This window comes from Ambystoma mexicanum, chromosome 2q (assembly GCF_040938575.1).
Source record: "Ambystoma mexicanum isolate Mex_15411 chromosome 2q, UKY_AmexF1_1, whole genome shotgun sequence".
Taxonomy (NCBI): Eukaryota; Metazoa; Chordata; class Amphibia; order Caudata; family Ambystomatidae; genus Ambystoma; species Ambystoma mexicanum.
In genome coordinates, this window is record NC_090924.1 from 791,166,720 (window position 1) to 791,189,408 (window position 22,689).

Here is a 22,689-nt window from a genome sequence, read left to right on the forward strand (position 1 = left end):
CTTAACAAAATTGTTGTTGTTGTGAGCGGCCTCAGGCAGTTTATCAGGGTCCATTCCTGGATGTCCCCAACACCCATTGTGGTATGAGTGGGGTTCCAGACCCCACGGCACAGAAGGGTACCAAAGAGACCCCTTGATGGAGGACTGTCGACAACTTCTAATTTTTACTTTTGCAATGTAGCTCCACCAATGTTTTAACATCATGTCTACTACTCATACGTCTCTTCCCTTTTCCTCCATCGTGTATGGGTGTCGCCCGAATGGGGATGATACCGGAACCTTTGGCAGCAGAAAAAATTAGCTTCTCCTTTAATTTTGTATAGCACGCATGGGCCCGGCCTTGGGCGTGTTCACTCCAATGAGCCCCACCCTCTGGCACCTCACCGTAGTCCCTTATTCGGCTCGGGACAGGAATGGATGTGGCTGCTTGCACAGGTATTCTTTTTTGGTGCTTCAGGTGCTTCCCCAAACTCTTATTCAATTTATTCATGGTCCTTCAGTGCCTCGCATTCCGTCGGCGCATGTCGGTCGTGGGAGGGTTTACCCGGTGTGCCTTGTGCGACCGCTTCTTTCCAGCATCAGACCCCCGTGCACTTTGTCGTTAGTGTCTGGGACCTTATAACTGTTGGGACGTGTGTGCAGAGTGTGGCTCCCTCGCTACGAGATCGCTCAAGAATCAGTTGTCGAGTTGGATCGAGATCTTCAACAGGTCGCCGTTGGATCATCTCAAGGACTTTGTGGCCAAGTCATCGAAACACAAGAAGACTCCTTCCCGGGAGCTTTGTAGACTGGGGGACAGGGGACGGGGGTCAGTCATACCCTTTCACCAGTGTCAAGCCTGAGACTCCTAGAGCTATCTGCATACATGCCAAGGGGCTTATTGGCCCTCCCAGGCCTGCCACAGAGGGACGACGCAGTTCTTCTACCACACCGAGGTGTGAGGGGCCCACCGGCTGTGAGACTGAGTTTAAGCCTGAGGGGACACCTGTATGTGAAAATATGACTAACAGAGGGCAAAAAGCCTACCTTCTAGTCTGGACTTGAAAAGCGGACTACCAGTCTTACGATTGAGGGCAAAGCGCCTACCGGAGTTCCCTCCGAGGTCAGTTCTAGATCTGCTATACCCGCAGAGGGCCACAAGATGCCTACAACTACTACTTTGTCTATGGACTCTAGCTTCCCTCGCATTCCGCAAGACTCTGTGCAAGGACACAAAATGGCGGCCAAGCACGCATCGGATCCCATGCGGCCTGAGGACAACCTCAGTTTGGACAGTAGGCCTCAAGCAGTGCCCTCTCCATCAGAGTGGCCACGCAAGTGGGAAGTAGTCCTTTTTCACTAGGGGGTTAGTCACCCCCCAGGAGTATGTATGCACCAGTCATCCGTTAGGGTACCCCATTCGGGTACCGCAAAACAGTGAGCCGGCAAGAAGACCTAGAACTTCTGAAGCATGTGCTCCACCTCCTGCCGCACAGCCCAACCAGACGGCCTGCGAAGACAGGTTTTTTGAAAGATTTCTGGCACTCATGAATACTCAGCAGATGATGTGTTACTTGAAGGATTTAATCAAAGGCGTCATTTCACAAATTCTTCGTTGTGGCTGCCTATGCAGGGGCTCCAGGTGCAGTTTAATCACGGAGCAGGGCATGGTGCTTCTCTGCAACATGCACCGGAGGTGCCGCCTCCTTTAACCGTGCCGGCCCTTGTACCGGCTAACCTTGCTACACCGCCTCCATCCTCCCAGTTGCCACCACCAATTGTGCCAGCTCCTCAGGGCAATGACCAGCTGGGAAGACCCCTATGGGCACAGACTAGTATTCTGGATGCTCTGCCTCCGCCACAGGACGATGTGGGGGACAATAATGACAATGAAGGCAAGACTTACGCCTCCGCCAAGTCTTTTCATGACTGGTTGCAGGGACCTGCGGACTTCCCTGGGGTTCTACAACTTGGGCAAATGCAACAAGAACCAGGGGTGCTAGCACAGGTACGGACTTTGATATTAGCAGGCAGTTCAGGCTTTCTGCTCCAAAAGGATGTAGTTACGCTTGCAAAAAAATCTGTGAAAAACCACAGTCCAATTCTCAACCTTATAAAAGGTTGGGTGCGCGTTTTAGCCACCTCGCAAGCAATCAGGTGCTGCTTTCAACACGTCCGCAGCCACACTCTTCTGTGGTGGCAGCAGCGTCTATCTATTCCAAGTCTTCCAGTTCCTCAGTTGCGGCTTCCATGTCCAGTTGTTTGTCAAAGGACGATAAGCTGTTGGAAACCTTTGGGAGGAAGATATATCTCAATGCAGGCTTACATCTCAGGCAGCCCAACGCTGATACCCTGTTGGCAGCAGCGAACCAAATGTTGTGGATGGAGATAAGTGACTTCCAGCATGACTTGCCACTGGTTTTAGTTACTATGCATCAATTTTGCATAATGAGGCACTACAATTAAATAATAGATGTTTGCATTGGCAGAGTTGTATACGAAGGGGTATGTTGGAAATAAGAGATTTGCTGGCTGTAGATAGATTACTGGGCTTTGAGGAATTGCAGGATAAGTTTGGTTTGGGGAGGAGGGAGCAGAGTCGATACATGGATTTGACTTTGTTAATCAATCAAAGGGTGAGTATGGTTGATAAAGCATTGGAAGAAAGACCAGAGATTTGCAAGTTGTTGGTTGGACAAGAATACAATGTGCATACTTATGTGTTTCATGCCTTATGAGTTAGAATATATAGAAACATGGACTAATCTAAAGGACACCTGGTCAAATGACATTAATATGGTCATCTCAGAAGAAGAAATGGAAAGATGTTCTTAGAGTGGGCACGAATGTGGGAATGGACATGAATCTACGTCTAATTCGTCAGAAGGTTGTTGGTAGGATTTATTGGACACCAGTTAAGATGTTCAAGCTGAGGTTAAGGATAGATGAGGAGTGCTGGAGTTGTGGTAGCGATAGGGGCACCCTGTTAAATCTGCTTTGGGACTGCCCAAGGGTACAGGATTTTTCTAAGGAAGTCATGGATAGGATTGACTTGATTTTTGGTATAACTATTCAGAGCTCGACTGCTAATGTGATTTTGCTTATGCATAAAGGAAGATATGAAGCTACTAGAAAGCATAATCCCTGGATTGATACAGTATGGTAGTAGCGATCAAGCTTATCCTTCGAATCTGGAAGACTAAATGTGTAGGATTGGCTAGTGGAATTACAGATTTTGTCTAAATATGAAAAAATCTCCTTGAAGAACAAGGGTAGAGACAATGATTATCGTTCTTTATGGGGCTCATTTAATACCTTATATGATTAACAAAGACGTGGAGAGGAGAGGGGGAAATAGGGGAAGAGAGAGTTCCCCTCCCCCTTTTTTTTCTTTTTCTTTCTTTCTTCGTCTCCTCTTTCTTCTCTTTCCTTTCTTATTGTTCATGTGTTGTTTTGTGTGTTTATAAATAAATAAATAATGTGTGGAATATTGTATTTTGTATGTGCTGTTTTTCACATGGGAATTGTAATATGCTGTGGTTTTAAATTGTAAGGTCTAATATGATTGTAGATTTAGATAAATGGTATTGTAGTTGTATGGACATTGGATATTGTTAGTTACAATTATTCATATGTGTTCTTTTTTACTGAAGCATGTGTGATAGATATGTGTTTTGATGAAAACCTAATAAATATATTTTTAAAAAAGAAAAAAAGCAGGCTTAGCGGAGGCTCAAACAATTGCGCAAGTTCTCCTAGAATCGACTGTCTCTCTATAAATAGACACAGTGAGCAGGGGCATCTGCGTGGGGAGGTGTGGGGGTATGCGTTGAACCATGTGGATGCATCCCGCCAGGTTCTTGGTTGATGTTCAGGACAAGATACTTGACCTGCCGTTCGACGGAATTGTTCCATTCGTCCACAGACAATGAGTTGACAAAGAAAAAAGCATTGACTCAAACCGCTAAGTCTCTGGCTATCCTCACAAAATCAGGGGCCACGCCATTCACCCAAAGCCAAGGCAGGTCTGACCAGAAGCATAGACCATTCAGCGGTTTCAAGGGCTTCCAGGATAGGAGGGCCCGTCAACCAGACTGGTCCGCCAGCACGCACAGGAGGAAACAGCAGTGTACTAACTACTAAGGTTTTTTTTTCCATTGCCCTCTTCCACACCTGCCTCAGGCAACAAAATAACATGAGGTGCAGGTCGGGGACCAAAGCTTTCCTGTCGGGGGAAGGCTGAATCTCTTTCTAAACAGCTGGCAGCACTATTTTGACTATAGTGTCCTCAGGGTTCAGACTTCCACTTCCGACGCCCCCCGTTCCACACCACTGCATCAAATTGATTCCCCCTTGTTACTAAGACAGATATTACAGCTCTGGAGCATATGGCAGTGGAACCGGTGCCTCTTCAGGAAAGGGGCTCAGGGTACTATTCCAGAATGTTTGCAATAACCAAAAACAACCAGGCAACGCTGAGGGTAGTTCTGGTACTCTCCTTCCTCAACCTCTCCCTCACACTCAAATGTTGCAGATGATGACACCAGCTTTGCGCAGGAGACTGGATGTGTTCCTTAGACCTCAAAGATTAGTACCTTTATGTCCCTTTATGCCAACCGCACAGGACATTTCTGAGGTTCACGTTTATGAATTATCACTTTCAATTCAGCCCCTCGAGTCTTCACCAAATTGATGAACGCAGTGGCTGGCCTTCTCAGACTGGAGGGTTACCACCTTTACCAATATCTCGATGACTGAATGGTGAGGTCTGGAAGGGGTGTGGCACTCGTGCCAGAGACTGGCAGATGTGCTACACCAGTTGGGCTTCTCGCTCAATCTAAAAAAGTCACAGCTAATGGTCTCACAGAATCTCCTTTTTCTGGGAATCAGGTGGAAGACGGTGGCACAGAGTCTACCAGACGGACTAAAGGGTGAGCGCCTCTCAAAAGACCGTCCCGTCACTTCCTGAACAACTCTACGATGTCAGCGTGGTGGTTTCAACACTTGCTTGAACTAATGGCCTCCTGCGTCCTGACCATTCAGCACACCAGGCTCAAGATGAGGTGTATTTAGCTGCATCTTGCATCCACCTGTGACCAGGAAACAGGGTCTCAGACAAACTCTCTGTTCCTTCTATACTTCATCAAGTGCCACAGCAATTTGGCATTGGAGGCTCCCCTCATGCCCCTGGAACCCACTCTAGTGGTGACAACAGATTTTACCCTCCAGGGGTGGGGTCAACCTCGGTCGCCCATTTTATTCATGGCTCCTGGAGCAAAGTGGAGGCATGTTGCCACATCAATATTCCGGAGCTCAAGGCAGTCGGTTTAGCCCTCAAATCCTTGCTGCCATTAATCAGGGGCAAGGCGGTGTGGGTCAGGACCGACAACTCAAGGACAATGTTCTACCTGAACAAGCGAGGGGAACCAGATCAAGGATACTCCACATGGTAGCAGCCGAGATCTGGGAATGGGCCTTAGTGAACAATATCTGGATCAAAGCAGTCCACCTCCTGTGGGGCAGTAATGCAGAAGAGGACAGGCTGAGCAGACTAGGTTGCAATACCTACAACTGGAAATTGCACATCAGCTCCCTACTCGCTTCTTCAAGAGGTAGGGCAGTCCTGTGGTCGATCTGTTTGCTTCCCAGCAGAATGTCAAATGTCGCCAGTTTGGAGAAAGTGCGCTAAAAGCAATGGCAATGGAGGCGAAGGAAAAAAGCACACGCCTTCTCCAGTCACCATGATGTTGATGTCAGTATGCACCGTAGTTTCCCTCCCCCCGTGCTTGCCAATGAGAGATTGGGGCACTTAAAACTACTCACCTGGGCAACCTCAGACTGACAGACGGCAACACCACTAAACCACATCAATCACACCCTGCAGTCCATTGAGTAGTCCGCTATGTATGTGTTGAGCAGCAAAAGTAGAAAAAGGAGTAGAAGCCAAAGCAACACAAGCAGCAAGTAGCCAGGTAGCCGAACGGCAGAGCAGCTCAGCTTGAGCAGCTCAGGCAGCTTCACCCTTCGTCTCTCACCTAGAGGAACAGACCTACAACAACATAATCTGACGTGTCCACTGAGAAGAGACAAGGCGGAGCAACAACAGTCTCAATCAGCCGCTTCCGACATGCTTCGGACCCAGTTGCTAATGCATTGGATGTCTTCCTGGACAGTTGATGGACCGACAGACCAGGCGTTAGGAGCCCATTTTCTCCAATGACACCTGTGTACTGACTCCTGTGTCCTGTCGCCTTGCAGAGACTGCAGGCTTAGGCCTTTGACCTGCGGCCACAGTGCGGGGAGTGCAAGTTATCATTGGGAAAATATCGGGATAGCTTCCCTTATTAATTACATTTTTAATTTACGAAATTCCACAAATTTAACTAACCATCAGCCTCCTCTAGTTATTCATCATCTATCCATTAAGTATCCAGATTTATTGAATCTGCGTACTGCTGCTATATTGAGACAGCCTACTTATGTCCCTCCTTACCCTGCGATCGGGTACCGTGCTCTCTGCAGATCCCGCGACGCATGCCACCTTTACAGCGATCGCTGTTGCCACAATGCTCATCAACGCACAGCAAAAGCAAACTCAGCTTTATGACACTTCGACAGTGAGCAAGGCAACCTCCGCCCAGCCTGCAGGGGCTTTGCGGGCGCCACATACATGGGGTCCCTCGAACACAATGCTGTGTCTGGAGGTGCAAATCAGTTGCTGACCACCCTGGGGCCGGACACAGTTTTGTCAAAAAAACGGTGAAGGCGAAGGTGAATTAACTGCCCGCCGTGTGTTGCCATATTCGCAATATTCCTCCTGAAAAATTGTGGTCCATGCTGGCAGTTCCCAATACCCTGTTCACCTGTAAACAGGTTCAGTTCCATCCTGCAATTCCGGCTTCCAAGCTGAAATTAACGCCAATCACATTAAAATGTCTGCAATCTGCCCCTTCCAAATATTTTGGTAACAACAAAGGAAGTAACGCATTTGTTTTTGGGTCACAACAGAGTCATTCTTTTATCTTTAGAGAAGATTCTGATGAGTGTGATGTTCACATGGGCACCGCCACTCTTGGCAGATTGACGATCATGAAGAGTCTACGACTGGAATGTGCCCAGCGAACATGAACAAGGATCCCAACAGGCCTGTGGTTGACAGGGCTTTATTAGGCGAATTGACGGACTTTGAACTATTAAGTGGTAGTGAAGCTGTTCAATTATCTGTACAATCTCCCATTGAGTCACCCATAGGAAGGGGAGGGAAGGGGCCGGGAACAGCTTCTGAGCAAGGCCTCAATGGCTTGGGCCTACCTTCTCCTTTGACTCGCTCTAACTGGGGCCAACAGGGTGAGGATGCTGGAGGGTCGACTCACGAGGTAACAGCCTTGGCCTCCAATAAAGGGGGTAAGAAACAGATTTCTTCTGCAGCCAATATTGCTATCACACAAAATGTATCCTGTTATTCATCTGTAACATCTCGCGCAGGGAATTTCTGGAGCAAGTCGCCCACAGCCGAGCCATTTAGGAGCTCTGAGCCCACAATTTGGGGTAAATTTCCGCCAGACCTCAATAAAGAACTCACTGCTTTGTATGCTGAACAAGAACTGGCCTTGTGTGTGGTACGATCAAACACAGGCATTCTAAATGAGCTAAACGAAAAACTATCTTTTGTGGAGGGGTTTCTGAGGGGGCTTGTATGCAGAGGAACCACTCCTCAGGATCTTGGTCTTCTTGCAGCTAAACAGGCGACAGTGCTGGCTAAGGCACCTGAAGGCACTATATCAAGGACTCCTGACTACGCTTGCTGCCACGGGGGTGGCTTCTTCTACTGCTCGTATGGCACCCCATAATTCTCTGTCACCGCTGTTGGAGTGTATGGCGGAGTCTGCTACAGTTCGATCGCCAACAGACTTACTTTCTCCTCTGCCCCAAGTGTGCGAAGCATGTGGTATTGAAGTGGTTGCCTCTCCCTCTGTGATAGACGAACTTCCTCTACTATCGCCTGTTAGGCAGAAACCTGTGCAGTTCCCTTGGGGAACACTGCAAAAGATTTAAGACTACAGGTAGAGCAGTAAACCCCTTTGGTAGCAGTCTGTACCACCCAGATTTACCTGGTAGCTGTGGCTGAGCAGTCAGACTTCTCTCAAGAAGAGTTAGGCAGTATGTAAAGTATACACAATATGTACCAAAACACAATAGCACAAGCAAACACTGACCAGAGCTTGGTTTCAAAAGTATATAGTTATTTATTTAAAATACACATAAGTTAAAAACACTCTAGCAAAAATATAGTAAAAGCACTTCAACACAGTTATAATGAAAGTAGATTCAATCCTTTCTCCTATCTAGACAACTCTAGGTAAACACCACTTAATTAAAACAGAGGTGAGTGCTTAACGTTAGATGACACTCTAGTAGTTTCCAAGAAAGGGAGAGAAAAAGCAGAAATGGGTTAGACACACCACTCTAAGGTCCAGAGCACTTGCAATAGGCTTAAAGAAGAATAAAGTCACAGGTGAGCAAAAGTCACTAGGCAGGGCCCACTCTTAGAGTAGCCGGAGCGAAAATGTGCCCAAGATCACACTGTTAGTTAGAGATTCAAAGTCTTGCAAAGAGTCAAAAAGAGGTTAGAGTGGCTCAGAAAGTTTAGCCAAAGTGTCCCAGGCACTCCCAGGTTCGAAAGCCGGGGACTAAATCTACCCCGTACAGTCGGTAGCAAGGGAAGCCAGGCAGAACACAGTACCTTAAGCGGAAAGGATCCTCCAGCGGTGGCAGTTGTTCCAGGCAGTGGCAGCAGGGCTCGACGTCGGTCAGGGGAGAAGAAGTTCTCGCTGAAGAGCAGAAGAAGAGGGTCGTTGCACTGCCCGGGAAGAAACCAGCCGCGGAGTCCTCCGGTTAAAGGGTTGGTGCCGACTTTCGCGGTATGGGGGTAAAGTGTGGTATTCCGGTTGCCGGGGTGCTTGGCACAGGCAAGGCGGCCACGAGATACCTCAAAGAACGGAAAGAAGGCGAAAACTGGTTGTCCCCACCAGTCAAGGGAAGGAGCCACTCCGTTAAGAGTTCTCCTCGGTCGTCGGGAAAAAGTGGTGAGACGGTTCAGCAGGGCTCCACCGGGTGGTGTCGTCGAAGCAGGTCGGCTCAGCTCTTCCCTCGTCGGATTCTTGGTCCTGTGGCGACTTCTGAAGTCCCAGTCCCCAAAGCCCTGCTTTTATGCAGCAAACCCCCATTCACCCAGCCTAGCTGTCACTCAACCATGCTAAGTGGTGAGCCGGGCGGCTCACCACTTGGGCCAATCAGGACGGAGTGCGACTTGAGTTACCAAGGTAACTCAGTCCAGGGTGCCTAAATCCCCCTCCACCCCTCCTAAGTACCCCAGACAGAGTGGCACCACTTTGGAGGGCTTCTGTGGAGAAGCCCGCCAAAAGTGGAACAAAGGGCTCCACTTTGGGTCAGAGTTACAGAGGCGAACACCAACGCCATTTTAGAATCAAGTTTTGGCAAAAAGTCCCAACCGGAGTTATAAAAATAAATATATAAACCGGTGGTATGTTTAAGGCTACCGTAAATAAATAATTAAATGTGTTAGCCTAAAACAATGGGAAATCCCATAGGGAAATATTCGCGGTCGAATATAAAAAGTAGTTTCCACTGCCACCAGCCAAAACTCGATCAGGGGGGACGGAGACGTGCCCCCTCGACTAACAGACCCTGGGGCAATCGAATTGCCCCAGCCAGTACGTCCACAATATGATGGTTTGTACTGGTTCTGTTCAGGATTCAAGACTAGCAAAGTCTTTGGTGACTTTACATGCCCTGGGAGACAGTAGTCAGTCCCAGGGTATGGAGTCTATGTTGGGGAGTCCCTAGGACACCCCTGGGTCACGGCACAGAGGGTGCTGTGTGACCCACATCACAAAAATACATGAGGCCCTATGGAGTAAGAGACCCCATAGCCCATTCAACACAAGGTTTAACCAAGAAAACACACTTCAACATGTCCAAGAGTGAGGGTAAAAGAGTCTCACTCTTGGCAGGAGAAAAAAATTAAACCCCAGAAATCCAGCAAAGCTGCTGGGGGACTCACTAGGTAGGGAAATTCAGCCTAAACAGAGAATTCTCCCTAACACTCGCCCCCCCCAGACTAAGGGACAGGAGGATTTAATCCACTCCTGGATGAACCTCATACCTCTAGTCGATGATATACATCCTAGAGAGTCCATCAGCATTTTGATGGTGACACCCTGACCTGTGCTCAATGGTGAAATCAAACCCTTGCAGGCAGATTGACCATCTCAATAGTTTTGGATTTTCCCCTTTCATTTGCATTAACCATCTCAAGGGTTGGTGGTCAGTCTGAATAACAAAAGTAGAACCATACAAGTATGGCCTAAACTTCTTCAGTGCCCACACAATAGCAAAGCATTCTCTTTCGATAGTTGCCCACCTTGTCTCAGGATCCTTCAGTTTCCTACTGATGAAGCAAATGGGGTGCTCCCTACCCTTCTCATCCAGTTGGCTTAGAACTGCACCTATACCTACATTGGAAGCATCAGTTTGTACAATGAAAGGTTGGTGGTAGTCAGGAGCTCTCAATACTGGAGCCTGGCAAAGAGCTCTCTTCAGTTTTTCAAAGGCCTGATTGCACTCCTCATTCCATTTTACCTTTTTAGGGAATTTGGGAGAGGAGATTACATTCAGTGGAGAAGCTATGGTCCCATAGTTCTCAATGAAATTCCTGTAATACCCAGTGAGGCCTAGAAAAGCTCTCACTTGGGTTTGAGTAGTTGGTGTTGTCCAATTTTGCACAGCTTCAATCTTGCTGGGCAAAGGCCTTATTTCTCCACCTCCTACCTCATGTCCAAGGTAGACCACTTTACTTTGACCAATCTGGCACTTACTGGCTTTGATTGTCAAATGGGCCTGTTTCAGAGCCTGCAACACATGGCCTAGGTGGTTCACATGTTCTTCCCAGGAGTGGCTGAAGACTGCAATGTCATCCAAGTATGCCATGCAGAAATCTTCCATCCCAGCCAGAACTTGGTTCACCATCCTTTGGAATGTGGCAGGTGCGTTTTTCAGTCCAAAAGGCATGACCTTAAACTGGTACAAGCCAACTGGGGTTGAAAATGCAGTTTTCTCCTTGGCATGGTCTGTCAGGGCTATTTGCCAATAGCCTGACGTCAGGTCAAATGTGCTGAGGTACTTGGCTGCACCAAGTTTATCCACCAACTCATCTGTCCTGGGCAAAGGGTGGGCATCAGTCTTGGTGACTGCATTTAGAGCTCTATAGTCCACACAGAATCTCAAGTCTTTGGATCCTGCCTTTGGTACTAACACAACTGGGCTAGACCATGGACTAGTAGAGGGTTCTATTACCCCGAGATCAAGCATCTTCTTGACCTCTCCTTTGATGTGGGCTCTGATATGTTCTGACATTCTGTATCCTCTGCTTTTGACTGGCAGACAGTCACCAGTGAGTATCTCATGCTGGCCCCAAGGGGTCAAGCCTGGTGACAGTGAGAACAGGGAGGCAAACTGATTTAACATAGATTTGCACTCCTCTTGTTGCTCAGGTGTCAGGTCTGAAGAGAGATTGACTCCTTCAACTTTTTCATCTAAAGGTACACCTCTGAGGAGATCAGGGAGAGATTCACTCTCTTCCTCCTCTGCAGCTGAAGCTAGGAGCAAGGCTCCTACATCAGGTCTGGAGATGTAGGCTTTTAGTCGGTTGGTGTGGAAGACTCTAGGAGCTTCCCTGGGTCTGCCCAGATCCACCAGATAGTTGACCTCTCCAAGTTTTCCCACAACCTTGAAGGGTCCCATCCATTTGTCTTGCAAGGCCCTCTGCCTTGTTGGGAGCATAACTAGAACAAGCTGGTCTTGAGTAAACTCAACCATGTTAGCCTTCTGGTCGTGCCAATGTTTGACCAGGGCTTGACCAGCTTTCAAGTTGTCACTTGCTTCTGCCATCATGTGTGACATTCTCCTCCGGAGACCTATCACATAGTCAGTCACTCTGACTGGCTTGAGGGGAGGAGCACCTTCCAACCCCTCCTTAATCAGGGCCAATGGACCTCTGACTGGATGGCCATAGAGAAGCTCAAAGGGAGAATAACCTACTCCCTCCTGAGGGACTTCTCTATAAGCAAAGAGAAGGCATGGCAGTAGAAGGTCCCACTTTTTCTTAAGGGGTTCTTCCAAAGCACCTATCATGCTCTTCATGGTTCTGTTAAACCTTTCAACCAACCCGTTTGTCTGAGGGTGGTAGGCGGTTGAGAACTTGTAGGTAACTCCACAGGTTTTCCACATGGCCTTCATGTAGTGGGACATAAAGTTTGACCCCCTGTCAGAGATTACCTCCTTAGGAAACCCAACCCTGGTAAAAATACCAAGGAGGGCCTTAGCCACAGCCGGAGCTGTAACAGTCCTCATAGGAATGGCCTCCGGGTACCTAGTAGCATGGTCTACTACAACAAGGATAAACCTGTTGCCTGAGGAGGTTGGAGGATCAAGGGGACCAACAATGTCAATCCCTACCCTCTCAAATGGGACTCCCACAACTGGGAGAGGCACTAAAGGTGCCACATTCTTGGAACCAACCTTACCAGAAGTCTGGCAGGTATGGCAGCTCTTACAATATCTATCTACTTCGGCCCCCATCTTTGGCCAATAAAAGTAGAGTGAGAGCCTTTCCTTGGTCTTCTTGAAACTCAAGTGGCCAGCCAAAGGTATCTCATGGGCTAGTTGTAAGAACTGTTGTCTGTTTTCCTGTGGGACTACAAGGCGTTTGTAGTCTCCAGGTTCAGACTCAGTGGGTTCACTGTAGAAGAGGCCATCTTCCCAGTGCAACCTATACTTCCCAGGCTCTTGCCCATCAGCTTGAGAAGCTGCCTGGTGGCGGAGACCCTCCAGAGTTGGACATTCTCTTTGCCCCTTACGAAAAGCTGCCCTGCTAGGCCCACCTTCTGCCAGTAAAGACTGCAGCTCAGGATGGTCCTCAGGGTCCAAATCTCCAATAAGGTTGGGGCCTCCTTCTAGCTCTTCCTCAGAGTCTAGCTCAACCACACAGGGTTGTACCTCCCTCTCAGCCTCAGCTGGAGGTGGAGTTACAGGTGTAACTTTGGACAACCTAGTGGAAGTCCTTGTTGGAAGCACTGGAGTGCTTGCTGCTGGCTTTTTCCTAGGAGTCTTGGGTTGCCCCTTTGCTCCTGATCTGGTAGTTACTGCAGTAAGTTGCTCCAGTGGTAGAGGAGTGATTTCTGTCATCATCTCCTGAGATAACCCTCTCAGGGTTTTCTCCCTTGCAGGTTTTGTGAGTTCCTGAAACCTTTTGCTAGGAGGTCTGGGGGTATGAGATACAACTCCAAGAGCTTTGAGGTCATTACCCAACAGAACCCTACCTGGCACTTCACATTGTACACTGACAGGTATTTTTACAGCCATATCATTACATTGGATGAGAACTGGTAACTGGGGACACATCTGCACAGGCCCACCAGCTAACTTGGTGAGGCATTTGGGTGCCTTAGCAACATCCTCTGCCTTGAAAAATGATTCATCCACCACAGTTATGCTGGCTCCAGTGTCCCTAATGGCAGGAGTCTCCTGACCATTCACCTGGACACTGTCCTTATAATACTCTTTAGTATTATCGGGGATAGAGTTATAGACATCTAAATTCTGTTGCTCCCACAACCCCAGAGAGACTAAAGAAACACTAGCTGAGACTCCAGTGGGTTCATCAGCTAGTAATAGAAAGTTTCCACTTGCCATGGGTACTTCCTCTTCGGGAGCGAAGGCTAAGGAGGCAAGCTGGACCCCTGAAGGTTTACCCTTACATCTGGGATCTCCTTTCACATGGTCAGTAGCCTTACAAACAAAGCATGAGCCAAAGGCTCGCTGGAATGGAGGCTTGTTCTGACCTCCTTCTGGTCTGGGACCAGAAGGTACACTAGCCTGATTTGGTTTCCCTTGTGGCTTACCCTTATAGTTTTGTTTGGGGCCCTCTTTGGAATTTGTAGTATTAGAATTCTCTTTGGAGTCCTTCTTAGACTGTTTTTCCCCATCCTTCTTCTGAGTTACCCCAGAATCCTTGTGAGTGGCCCTGTTGGCAACCCACAAGTCAGCAGCCTTAGCTAGCTTCCGGGAATCTAATTCCCTGGAATCAGCCAAGTGTTGTCTGAGCTCAGGAGAGCAGGCATCATAAATAGTCTCCAACATAAACAAATTCTTCATACCTTCATAAGTGTTCACCTTGTAACCCTTAATCCATCCCTCTAAGTTTTTCAAACATTCATTCACCCAGGTAGCCCAAGGGGTACCATCATGCTTTTTGAGGCTCCTAAACCTCTTAAGATACTGGGAAGGGGTCTTCCCAAACCTAGCTATCAAAGCTAGTTTCACACATTCATAGTCCTTCCTATCCTCCTCCCCCATCTCCATTACCACATCAGTTGCAACAGGGGGAAGCCTAGAGAACAACCAGGTGAGTAAGTCATTTCCTGTGATGTTCTGGAGCCCATGATTATATTCAAACAGAGACAACCAATCCAACACATCCAACTTAGGCTCATACATACCAACCAATTCTTTAGGCATCCGGGGTCTTTTAGGACTGGAACTTCTAGAGGAGCCAGAGAGAGAAACATTCTCAACAGATAATTTCTTCATTTCTAAGTCATACTTGAGCTCCATTTCCCTTAGCCTTAGTTCTTTGTCAGTTTGAGCATTAAGTTTCTTATACTCCAATTCTAGCTTCATTTTCTCCAGTTCAAAGTACTGAGGACTAAATGTGGGACCTGGTAAAGGTCCAGTAGGTACAGCAGGTAGAGCAGGCAGAGGCCTAGGGGGGACAGTTACAACAGCCTCACCCTCCTCTTCTGACTCTTCCTCAGAAACATCAACATTTTGCTCCATGTTAACTTCAACACTGTCATCTACAGTCGCTGGAGTGGTAGGTTCCTCTGAACCATCACCCAGACTTTGGTTAGCTAACAATCTTTCAATCAGCTCCATTTTCTTGCCCTTAGTCAGGAGATCCTTATGTTTACAGAGCACTCTTAAACAATCAGCAGTTTTGGCTGCAAGGGACTCTTGACTATAGCTTTCTATAACTGACATGTTAGAGGTTTTACTTTTTCAGTGCTAAGCTTTGTGGTTAGTTGCACTAAGGTATCTAAAGCACAATAAAATGTATACTCAATACAAATCCCACCGCTGTACACCAGTGTTAGGCAGAAACCTGTGCAGTTCCCTTGGGGAACACTGCAAAAGATTTAAGACTACAGGTAGAGCAGTAAACCCCTTTGGTAGCAGTCTGTACCACCCAGATTTACCTGGTAGCTGTGGCTGAGCAGTCAGACTTCTCTCAAGAAGAGTTAGGCAGTATGTAAAGTATACACAATATGTACCAAAACACAATAGCACAAGCAAACACTGACCAGAGCTTGGTTTCAAAAGTATATAGTTATTTATTTAAAATACACATAAGTTAAAAACACTCTAGCAAAAATATAGTAAAAGCACTTCAACACAGTTATAATGAAAGTAGATTCAATCCTTTCTCCTATCTAGACAACTCTAGGTAAACACCACTTAATTAAAACAGAGGTGAGTGCTTAACGTTAGATGACACTCTAGTAGTTTCCAAGAAAGGGAGAGAAAAAGCAGAAATGGGTTAGACACACCACTCTAAGGTCCAGAGCACTTGCAATAGGCTTAAAGAAGAATAAAGTCACAGGTGAGCAAAAGTCACTAGGCAGGGCCCACTCTTAGAGTAGCCGGAGCGAAAATGTGCCCAAGATCACACTGTTAGTTAGAGATTCAAAGTCTTGCAAAGAGTCAAAAAGAGGTTAGAGTGGCTCAGAAAGTTTAGCCAAAGTGTCCCAGGCACTCCCAGGTTCGAAAGCCGGGGACTAAATCTACCCCGTACAGTCGGTAGCAAGGGAAGCCAGGCAGAACACAGTACCTTAAGCGGAAAGGATCCTCCAGCGGTGGCAGTTGTTCCAGGCAGTGGCAGCAGGGCTCGACGTCGGTCAGGGGAGAAGAAGTTCTCGCTGAAGAGCAGAAGAAGAGGGTCGTTGCACTGCCCGGGAAGAAACCAGCCGCGGAGTCCTCCGGTTAAAGGGTTGGTGCCGACTTTCGCGGTATGGGGGTAAAGTGTGGTATTCCGGTTGCCGGGGTGCTTGGCACAGGCAAGGCGGCCACGAGATACCTCAAAGAACGGAAAGAAGGCGAAAACTGGTTGTCCCCACCAGTCAAGGGAAGGAGCCACTCCGTTAAGAGTTCTCCTCGGTCGTCGGGAAAAAGTGGTGAGACGGTTCAGCAGGGCTCCACCGGGTGGTGTCGTCGAAGCAGGTCGGCTCAGCTCTTCCCTCGTCGGATTCTTGGTCCTGTGGCGACTTCTGAAGTCCCAGTCCCCAAAGCCCTGCTTTTATGCAGCAAACCCCCATTCACCCAGCCTAGCTGTCACTCAACCATGCTAAGTGGTGAGCCGGGCGGCTCACCACTTGGGCCAATCAGGACGGAGTGCGACTTGAGTTACCAAGGTAACTCAGTCCAGGGTGCCTAAATCCCCCTCCACCCCTCCTAAGTACCCCAGACAGAGTGGCACCACTTTGGAGGGCTTCTGTGGAGAAGCCCGCCAAAAGTGGAACAAAGGGCTCCACTTTGGGTCAGAGTTACAGAGGCGAACACCAACGCCATTTTAGAATCAAGTTTTGGCAAAAAGTCCCAACCGGAGTTATAAAAATAAATATATAAACCGGTGGTATGTTTAAGGCTACCGTAAATAAATAATTAAATGTGTTAGCCTAAAACAATGGGAAATCCCATAGGGAAATATTCGCGGTCGAATATAAAAAGTAGTTTCCACTGCCACCAGCCAAAACTCGATCAGGGGGGACGGAGACGTGCCCCCTCGACTAACAGACCCTGGGGCAATCGAATTGCCCCAGCCAGTACGTCCACAATATGATGGTTTGTACTGGTTCTGTTCAGGATTCAAGACTAGCAAAGTCTTTGGTGACTTTACATGCCCTGGGAGACAGTAGTCAGTCCCAGGGTATGGAGTCTATGTTGGGGAGTCCCTAGGACACCCCTGGGTCACGGCACAGAGGGTGCTGTGTGACCCACATCACAAAAATACATGAGGCCCTATGGAGTAAGAGACCCCATAGCCCATTCAACACAAGGTTTAACCAAGAAAACACACTTCAACATGTCCAAGAGTGAGGGTAAAAGAGTCTCACTCTTGGCAGGAGAAAAAAATTAAACCCCAGAAATCCAGCAAAGCTGCTGGGGGACTCACTAGGTAGGGAAATTCAGCCTAAACAGAGAATTCTCCCTAACATCGCCCCCTTCATAAATTATGTAAATAGGAGGAAAAAGAGAACAAACATGGAGAAAAAGTCTAAAAACCAGTCACTTACCAAATCAGAATCTGGGAATGCCTCTAAAAAACACGTGAACCAACTGTCGGCAAAAGACATTATTATAGATTTAAACTACCAATCTAACCTCGACTCGGCTTTTACCATCGACACTGCCAATCAATCTAAGCAACAGGAACAGGCACAAACAGTGCAAGACAAACGATTGAGGCTAGTTGATCAACCCACCAGTCCTATTGTGTGGTGGTCGCACGCAATAGGCACTGATCCTGTTGCTTATCATTTTACTGATGGGAGTGTACCGCCGCAGTGTATCAGTAATATCTTGACTGATCCAATGCCTTGTAAATCAAATGAACAACTTGTTAGAGGCGAACAAGCAAAAATGACTACCTTTTGGCCTTCCAAGTCTACAAAATCGACAGCGACCATTGTTTCTATCCCGACTCAGTTCCAGGGAGCAGTCTGTTTTCAAATATGGATGGTTAACAGAGGTCACTTTACCCAGATGTCCAATAATCCTCTTGTAAGGTCCACTGACCTATCTGAGGCCTGTGCTGCCGGTCACTCCCCCACAGGGCTCTTCAGCATGTCTTCTATAGGAGCATAACCAAAAACAAATCTCTCTGCTGGCAATTTGACTTCTTCCTTGGAGCAACTGGCCCATTGTTCAACCAAAATCTTGGGTTGGGAGGCAAACCTAAACAAGCATGGTTCGATTTGGCTGAATTGATCAAAGTTGCTGGACATATTTTCCTTGATTCCCCCGTTAAGACCTTTACATTCTGGGGACATTGAGTTTCTCTCTCTTCCGGTGGTGAACAACAATTGTATGGTCTCTTATTTCCATTCTGAAATTGTGGCAAAACTGTTTTGGGATCAAAGGGCTACCTTTCATGGTGTTGTGTATGACTTGTTTGACTCAACCCCAGTGATGCAGTAAAACAGTTTTTAGTTCCCTCTGGCGTCCCTCCACAATTATCAGTCATTCCAGACACTGTGGCTGGCCATTCTCTGGTGCCTGCACATGCTTCCAATTCTTTCACGCCTCTCTTTTCCAACATCAAAGTGGTCCAAGATTGGTCATGGGTAGAGTCTGCCATTAAAACCCTTACAACTCTCACCCAAGGCTTGAATGAACTCTACCCTGTTGGAAATTGATGGTCTGTTTTGGAATGCTTGTGGCTTTTTGAATTTCTGGCAATTGTGGAACGGCTCTGATCTTCTGCGAAAATGCAATATTTTGTTCCTACAGGAACTATCGGGCTGATTCATGGAATTATGTGCGCCGAAAAACGGGCTTTGTGCGCCATTCTGCTCGCAAATACCCATTTGTGAAACAGGGATTTGTGGGCAGAATGGCGCACAAAGCCCGTTTTTCGGCACACATAATTCCATGAATTAGCCCCTAAGTCTACTGAGAACTTTATTCTGCAAGGGTTTTCAACTTTCTGCTCTCCGACGACCCGTTCGGCTAAGGGTCGTTGATTGCAATTGACATTAGCCTAAATATGAGTTCGACTCTGTGGTTTCTTGCGGAGGGCATACTTGCTGTCAAGTTCTCCCTGCCGAACAAAGTGAGGGAATTACTATTAGTTAAGAACATCATACATACATTTCTTGAGTCACTATCCTCCATATTGGGCACATCGTTGTCGGAAGGCAATCAACCTGCAATCATTGTAGGAGGGGATTTTAATGCCTATCGTGGCAAGGGCAATGAGTACATTCAAATCTCGTGTACCCCACATGTATCCAATCAGAATCTTCCATGGGGACAGATATGGGATGCTTTCATGTATAACTGGGATCTCCACCTTCTGACTCCTACTGGAGCAGTGGTGGCCTCCACTTACAGCTGGCATCTGGGTTCCCCGAAATCCTGGATAGATTACTTTTTTGTCAGCTCTACTTTAGCCTCAATGAGTAGCAATCTGTCTTTCGTGGACCCACTCCTGGGAGATCATTTTATCATTAAATTTACATTGAAAATGTCAGTTGGGAAGCACGAAGTATGGCCTTTGTTGGTCCCAGTACTACCAGACAGGAATGGTCTGGCTTTTCGCTTGGGTAGGTTAACCTACAAGAAACTAACCAAGCTTCTTTTCAATGCTGTGATAAAGGGAGATGATGAGATCTCTTCTTTGGCCGGTCACATCATAGGCATGGACATCAAACCCCTGGATGTTTGTATCATTGAGTGCATTAGTGAGGTTTCCTCTCTGTCTGGCACTCGATCTAACAATAATCCTCGTTTTCATTAGTTTGATTTAAGGATAAAACAGTCCAGGGCCCAAAATTGGAACAGTATCACGTTTGCATGCATGAAGGAGCTTTCTGTGGAAGACGATGTAAGGGCCAAGAAACTAGCTTGCCAACGGCATAGGGACTTTGTTAAATCTCTAAAATCTCAATTATATCTAAGATATAATCAGTCCATCTTGAGGACCCTACTAAAGTCTAACCCTAGACAATTCTGGGCATGCATTAACAACAAATCGGACACCAGCAACTCTTCCACAGGAGATTCCATTGAGGAACAATCTTGGGTGCCCTTTCTAGGAAATGTTCTTTTCCAACCAAGTTTGCCAATTTCCTGATCCTGCTGGAGTCAAGGCTGCAGCTGGAAATTGTCCCAGGAATATTGAAGAACTAGTGTGGGCCATTAATAAATCCAAGCATTCTAGGGCCCCCGGCTCGGACGGTCTCCCTCCATGTGTCCTAAAGAAATATCCAGTTGCCTGGGCTAACTTGCTTAAACCACACTTCGACCTTATATATGCGACGCACATTTCCCCCCGAGTCCTGGTCCCAATCTATTATCATCCATATTTATAAGAAGAGGGATCCTTCTGACCCTGGCAATTATAGGCCCATTGCCCTGTTAGACGTGATTAGTAAAGTATTTGCCATCTTGCTGCTCAGAGACCTTAACACCTGTCTGGGTAACTTAGACATCTTATCTCGCTTTCAGGGTGGGCTTCCGCAAACAGATTGGCACCTCCCTAAATGCTACGGTATTGAAACATTGACTGCAAAAAGCCAAAGGCGATGATGGGGTCAACATCTACATGGCATCTTTGGACATGTCGTCAGCATTCAACTGTGTAGTCTGTGAACATCTTTGGGCCAAACTGAGTAAAGGTTCCATTGAAGCTTGTCTAGTTTATTGCGCTTTTACACCGTAATTCCACTTTGCGAATGCTAGTAGTATTGTATTCCCCCCAATATTAAAGTGGTGTGTAGAGAGTTCTTTGTTCCAGAATTTAAGGGCAGGTTTGTGCCTAGAGGGGGCAGATAAGGAGGGGTTGAGTTTGTGGAAGTGATTGTTCATCCTGGTAGTTAGGATGTATTTCTAAACTCTGCTCTGGTGAACAGATGTTTAGGAGGCCACCCTTATTAGTGAAACAGGGAGCACTTCTAGGAAGATAGCCAGACCAATTCACAGTAGCTTGGAGAGCAGTCAAGGCTATGTCGCAGGATGTGTTGGGGTGATCTGAGGTCTCTGATGAGCACACACAGTTAGACACCAGGAATTACCCTTAGACAGTAGTATACGAAAATATACAATTTATTAGGCCCAAGAACAAACCTAAGCGAATAATGGAAAGCACACTAATATCACCACTCAAATAACACACTATTTAAAATATATACAGTCACTTTGGTCAATGTAGTAAAGGGTGAAATCCTGCCAAAACCTGTAAGGTAAAAGGGCAGACAAACGTTATAACCTTGACAATCTTCAGAAATGAGTTACCCCAACTTTAAAAGTCCAGCCCTATGATGAATTGAGCCTTGTGCTCAATGTTAGATGTGCACGTAAAAGCACTTGGCCGTGCATAAAATCACAAAGTACAATATCTAAGGAGCTGGAAAAGTTGGAGACCGGATTCCGAAATGTGGAAAACAGGTTCAGAGAGTCTGGGGAGGATCTGCTGTGGAGAACCAAGCTATTCCCAACTTTAAGAGGGCTTTAGGAAGCGGAGGCTACCCAAGCCAAAGCAAGGACCACAAGGGATGCAATGGATGAACTAGGTGCCGCCTGTAAGTGGTTTCAGTACTCACTGCCCTTAGCTCACCTTGGGTCCAAACTTGGCAGGTCTGGAGAGGGTCGCTCAGAGTACAATTTCCCACCTTGGATTCGGCTTCAAAGTGCACAGGCGCTGCGGGTGCAGATGCTGTCTGGTTTACACCAGGAGCTGTATCTCTCGTCTCTGTTGCAGGACAAACGAAGCACTGATGCAGCTGGGCTCAGGACGAAATCTGGCAAGATGGTGCTTTGCAGGGCAAGCTAGGATTCCTCCAAAGCTCGAGGCAAAACCCGGTAGGACAACCGTCCTGCATGGATGCCAAGGTTCGAGCTGGATAGTCCAATGGATACACCAGGGACACTTCCGAGAAGGCTCTTTTGCAGGGCAAGCAGGAGATGTTGAGGAGCGTGATTGGTCCCACCACTCCAAGGGGTTGAAGCACCCTTGCAGGTATTCGAAGATCGAGAGCAAAGCAGGGCTCTACCGGGACAACAGAGGGTTCAGGGTGCCAACCTTCTTCTGCGCGTTACCCGATAGTCCTTGGGTCTGCTCTGCTCTTTTGGATACTTGGCTCCGTCTATAGATCGATTCAGACCTGTTGCTGATCTGCGGGTCTGCATTCAGAGCCCCTCCTCATATCCACGAGTCCAGTGAGTGCTCGAAACCAGCTGACCAATGAGGAGATCTTCCCCACTCATGCACGCCAGCAGTGGTCCAATCAGGTACCACTGTGGCTCTCATGTCCTCGTGCACACCAGACATCCTGGAACCAGTAGTGTGGATTGGAACCAGACAGTCCCAGCCCACTTCCTGGGTAACTACACACGTGACCAGCAGTAGCCTGCGAAAAGTGGTGGGTTTCGCAGGCAACTGAATGCGCAAATAAGGAATTCCCGGGTCACAAAGACCAGGGGGAAGGCCAATGGATAAAATGGCCAAAGAAGACAAATACCTTGTGGCATGCCCATGACGGAAACACTAGCCACAGTCATGAGGTCTGACATGCCAGGTGCATGGGCCCCGCTAGGTACAGTTTTCAAGGAAGCACCAGCACCGTTAGCAACAGTGCCGGTTCTTCCAAAGTCCCATTCCCATGGAATCATATGGGACTCCACGGGAATGGCGATTAACATTTTCCACCGCCTGACTTCCCAGGCTGCCAGGACTTATAATGTCCCAATGGCACCGAGAAGTCAGGCAGCAGAAACGGTGTTACAGGGTTACCGCCAACCTCGTCATGAGGCCCAAAGTCTGCCTGCTGTGGGGGTGTTTGGATTCCTTCTGGA

General features: G+C 47.5%; 1 protein-coding gene across 3 annotated transcripts in view; it reads left to right on the plus strand.

Annotated features, from left to right (window-relative positions):
- Positions 1-22,689, plus strand: part of PFKP (phosphofructokinase, platelet) — an 882,344-nt gene that overhangs the window by 600,588 nt on the left and 259,067 nt on the right. The gene's annotated exons all lie outside the window — the stretch shown is intronic.